Consider the following 6,000-nt stretch of genomic DNA (forward strand, 5'->3'; position numbering starts at 1 on the left):
AGTCTGTAATTAAACAGAATGAAAAATAGGCTTTTCACTGGTGAACTTATTTATTAGGCAGTCAGAAGCCTGACTTCCGTCAGCGGAGTCAATGATCTTAAGAATTTCTGGGAAAGGAAGGGGAGGCCAGATGACTAGAAAAGAGATAGAATGGAAATACGGGCAGCAGATTTGGTTTTGCTTCAGAAACTGCAATAATGACCAACTAGATACATGGATTAAATAATTCTTGTCAAAAAAAAAATGCATGATTCTGCAGCCGCTGGCTGATTAGAAGTATGGCAGCTGAGTGGAGATGGAGCCTATAGTCACAATAATACTGCAAACACCACTATTATATTTGGTGCTAAATCAAAATTTATATTCATTACTACCTTTCTCTTTCCAGATTGCCATTTATCATTTACTTCTGTGACTTCCCCATGCTGCTTCCAAAGACCAGCCTAATAGTTTCTGCTGAAGACATTTTTTTTCTCTAGTACATTTTCTTCCTAGCATCATGATAGTATGACAGTCATGGAATACAAAATCTGACCATGAGTGCAGTTTTATGTGTATAATTTTTAAAATATATACTTAAAATTAAAATAGCTAATTTTGTGATAATTTTAAATTCACATGCAGTCTTAAGAACTAATACAGAGATTCCATGTACTCTTCATTTAGTTTATCCCAGTGGTAGCATCTTACGTAACTTTTGTACAGTATCACAACCAGAAAATTGACACGGAGACAGTCCACCATATGCATGATTTAAAAAATTTATACGTACATAATAGTTGTACCTGTTTATGGGGTACATGTGATATCTTATCACTCAAAATGTGTGATTAATTTTTTTGCCCAACTGCATTCTTATGTGCATGAACTGGTGACAGTGAATTGTCATCACTGGAAAGTCAAGCTGCAAATGGATGACTACTATACATAGCAATATGTTCTATTAGATCACTAAGGTTCTAGGCGCTTTTTATGTTTGATTATAAGAGTAGAAGTAAGCAAAACTTGTAGGAGAAGAAAGAGAACTTGTACTGTGATGAACTTGTACTGTGATAGTGTGTAGGATTCACCGAGTACTCAGAAGGTGGACCATTTATCTACATCTTTGTTACAAGAGAACGGGCTCACGTATATTCAACTTCACAGTCCTGGTTATTCACCTGGCTTTTTTTTTTTTAATAATAAGGACTATATCCTTCAGAAGTGGCTGGAGTTCAGGAAATGTGAAAACTATCCTCTGGATTTAGAGGCTGACATAAGTCAAAATTCCCCGAAGCTCTGAAGTCATATCAATATTTGTCTTTAAAGGTCATGGCATGCAGCTGTTCAAAAGGATTGAAGACCAAGATTCAAGGAATTAAGTGTGAATAAATAGAAGGTATGAATAAAAGTGGGCATGCATAAAGGAAGGTCCAAAGAGCAAGCAAGGAAGCACCTCTACTTTATTGAAATTAAAGCTACTCTCTTTATTGAAATTAAAGGTGCCAGTTTAGCTTGTAGGAGGTAGGAAGCCTTGGTCACCAATAATCAGCAGTATGACAATAAACAGTTATTTATACAAACTGTGTTTTCTAAAATAATGATAATAATGTTGACTTAGCTTTCTCAGATAATTTTATTAAAGATCACATTGAAAATATCAACATGAAATCAGGTATTGCCCAGATGTAAGATGCTGATTACTGGAACATAAAACACAACAAAATAAAATAAAATAGACAAGAATTTCAAAATTAATTCAGAGGTCCATGGAAACAGTAGAAGTTGAGATAATATAAGGAGGACTTAAAATGAAGCAGCAGGCTCTCTGAGTCTTTAGTTACTCCATTTGCTTCTTCTCCCTAGTGAAAGGAAATATTGATTACATTGCTAAATCTATGGTCAACATTTACTCATCTTACTTTAAGTAATGGACAACATTTGACATTACTTAATTAATGTTAATTAATGACATTACTTAATAACAGTTAATTACTTCTTGCTCCTTTACCTTCTTCACTTGGCTTCCAGAACAATACAGTTTTTGATTTGCTTCCCAGTTTACTGACCATTTCTTTTCAACTCTCTATACCTGACATGTTGGGGATGCCCTAAGACTCAGTCCTCAGAACTTTCTCTTCTATATACATCCACATAGATTATCATCCATAAACTGACAACTCTGAAATTTGTATCTTCCATCCAGATATGTCCCCTGAACTCCTATAATTAACTGTCAACTCCGTATCAGTTGGCTGGGGAGGAGATTCTCATGATATTTAATATAGCAGCTGAGCAAAGCATCACAGAGGATGTGGCATTTCAGCAAAGACCTTAAGGAAGTGAGGAAGTAAGCCACATGGAAAATGTGAGAGGCGCATTTCAGACAAAGGGAAGATCAAGTGGGAAGCCCCATGAGAGAGGAGAATGCCTGGGAGGTCTGTGGAAAAGCAAGGAAGCCAAAGTGCCTAGAAAAGACTGAGTTGAGAGGAGACTATCAGTTGGCTGGGGCGGAGATTATTGGAATAGTAGCAGAAGAAAAAAATCACATGTCACATCCCATCCATATCATCATTGGACATATACTAGACTTCTGCAAATAAACTCAAACCTAGCCTCTCATTTTTCTCATCTCTTCTCTATCCTTTGTGTTCCCTCCAAATATTTCCTATATTAGTAAGTTAAAACCCTTTCCTTTTGGTTTTTCAGACCAGAAATCTTATAAATATATTTTAGTTCTCTCTTTCATATACCATATCCAATGTATCAGTAAATCTGGTAGTCTCATCCCAATTTCAAACTATATACAGACCCGTAACACTTTTTACTACCTTGACTAACAACTTTTGCCTAAATTACTCACCAACCACCATCATATGTTACCAAAATTATTGCAATAGATTCTTAACAGGGATTTCTATATTTCCACTACAAAATATCCTCAGTATAGCAACCAGAATGATGTTTGTTTTTGTTTTTTTGTTTTGAGACACAGTCTCCCTCTGTCACCCAGGCTGGAGAGTGCAGTGGTGTAATCTTGGCTCACTGCAACTACCGCCTCCCGGTTCAAGCAATTCTCCTGCCTCAGCCACCCAAGTAGCTGGGATTACAGGTGCCTGCCACCATGCTTGGCTAATTTTTGTATTTTTAGTAGAGACAGGGTTTCACCAAGTTGGCCAGCCTGGTCTTGAACTCCTGACCTCAGGTGATCCACCTGCCTTGGCCTCCCAAAGTGCTGGGGTTACAGGTGAGAGCCACCAAGCCTGGCCATGATGTTCTTAACTATGTCAGATCTTGTCACTTCTCCACATAAAACTCTCAAGTAGCTTCTTACTTACCACAAAGTGGAACAAATATGGTTTTATTATGGCTTAGAAGGCCTCACAAGATCTGTTCTCTCTTCTCTTTCTGGCCTACTAATCTCTTCTCATCTCAGTCTGTTTTAGGCACTCTGGCCTTCTTGCTTTTCTACAAACTTCCCAGGTATTCTCCCCTCAGGGGGTTTCCCATTCGCTCTTCCCTTTGTCTGAAATGCTCCTCTCACTATTTCCATATGGCTTACTTCCTCACTTCTGTAAGGTCTTTGTTGAAATGCCACATTCTCAGCGATGTTTTCCTCAGTTGCTCTAATAGATATCACACAATCTCCTCCCCAGCCAACACTCTCTATCCTATGTTTGTAATTTGTATTTTCCGAAGAATTTTGGAAAACGCTCATTTGTAATACTACATACACAATATTTATTGTTTTTCCACATTCCTTGGAATGGGAAAACTTTGTAAAGAAAGGGGATTTTGCCTTTTATTCACTGTGTATCTTCAGTACCCAAAACAGAACCTTTCACATACTAAGTCCTCAATAAATATTTAATGAATAGATGAACTAGTTGATTAACTAAATAACGTTAAAGTGAGCTGACTAGAGGCTGGTTAAAAATCATCGTAACAGCTGACTGACTAGAAAGTAAGCGGCTTAGGTCACTTTTGCTAGAACTTTACTGATTAAGCTAATGTCATGTGAACATAAGAAACTGTTAACCAGAAAAATATGAAGAGGAAAGAAGAGAATCAATGTTGCTACAAAGGCACAGTTGTTAGATGAATCTAAGGCCAACTTGGGGAAATGGTGTCTTTACAACTTTTTGAGTAGAAAAACTTGACATTGGTTTGTTCTACATTCATTACTAGATTGTACCAGCAACTAAGAGGCCACGTCTGAAATGGACCATTAAGTGTAGTCCTTTGCAAATTTAACACAAATTATATCAGTCTGAAAAGTGCTTTGACATAACTTGGAGTTAAACATTTGCCATAGTGGCACCGTTTATGGTAATAATTGACAAAGCATGCTTAAGTTAGATGTGTGTAAGGGTAGGAGTTGTTTTATTAACTGACAACATTATCGAATTCCTGAAAAATTACAAATTCTGGTTTGTTTTTAAAATCATTGAATAAACATTGCGGTTGTTTAATAGGTCAGTTTACTGGTCTACTAAATACTATGTGGCAGATATTAAACTCTGCTCCATAGCTCCTTTCACACATTTTACTGGAATTTTCTTCATTGTCAAATATTAAAAGTTTAGTTTCTAACTCAAAATTGGCTATACAAAGTATTACCCAAAGCTTTGTGAGTGCAGAAAGAATAAATACTCTTAGTTCTTCTTCTACATCTCACTTTACATACCTCCCTCCCTACTTTCATTTTGGGCTGCCAAGTTTTCTCACTTTGTGCATAAATATTAGAGTCAGTGTTATACTAAAAATAATAATCCAGAATACTTTTGAGCTGTTTGTTTTGTTGTTTTAAATCCATAAGAGGCAATGAGAGAATTTGGAATGTATCAATTTTGCTGCTTCCATGACAGTTAGTAAAGGACAAATGTGACTTGTTAGGCCTATCCATCATTATGAAAATAGGCTCTGTTTGGTTTGTGGAAAGAATGCAAGCTCCTGGAGGCTTCTTTTATTTCCACATATCACACTGACCAAAATAGCCACAACTTTCTGATCTAAGCAGATCATACTAACTGTAGCTACTATTTACCAAGTCTCTGACACTGGGCTAAGCAATTTACAAATAGTGATAGCTTAAGCCTTACCATAACTTATTTTCATGTAAAGTCATTCTATTGTACAGATGGAGATGGTAAAACCATAGAAAATGTATACCTGCCAATATTCATATAGCTAGGAAGTGAGAGAAGAGGAATTAGAAAAGAAATAACTGTGCCTGCCAGCAGCTTGTGTACACAAATGCTCCTCTTCTCCCTTTAACTGCAATGTATTGGTATCTAGACGTGGAGTACATACAGAGTCATCATTCTGTTACTTATGAATGCGCTTGATGGCATTTGCTTCCACAGACCTTTGTTGGTACTCACTGTGTGCCCGATATTGGGGATACAGAGATGAAGTCTCAAGTCTGTTTCTCATGTCAAACACACAGAAAACTGGAATATGTTTTCTTTAATAATCATGTAAAGAAAATGCAATTTGAATTTAAAGAGCCAGCAATTAGTTTTGCATTGGAAAGGGCTAAAAACAATAATGACCACCTAACCAAAATCTATTCCTCTTTTCTTATAGTAATGGTTTTATTGAACTATTTACTACTCTTCCACGTAGTTTAGGTTATGTCCCCATGGAAGGCTCAACCGTTTGTGATATACATTAATTCACCCTGTTAACAATTAGTTTAGGCATGGTATTAGTTTAGGTGTGTCCAGTGTTAGATAGTGAGACACGAGAAGAAATATACTATGGGCAATGTGGATTGTAGAAACATTTCTCCACACTTGCAATATATTAACTGGAGGATGATGAAACTTTCTGACTCTGAATGCTTTGTGTTTAAAACCTTATGTCTACTTCATAGCAACTTTCATGGAGGATACAATATTAGAAATAGATCATTAAGTATGCATAAAAGGAAAGTGAATGTTATGAGCATCTCAGTGAAGATAATAGATGAGCAAAGGTACAGAGCCAAGAATGTGTAAGTCATACTTGGGAAATGGC

The sequence above is a fragment of the Aotus nancymaae genome, unplaced genomic scaffold, assembly GCF_030222135.1.
Source record: "Aotus nancymaae isolate 86718 unplaced genomic scaffold, 86718_ANA_hifiasm-v0.15.2.pri h1tg000067l, whole genome shotgun sequence".
NCBI classification, from domain to species: Eukaryota; Metazoa; Chordata; class Mammalia; order Primates; family Aotidae; genus Aotus; species Aotus nancymaae.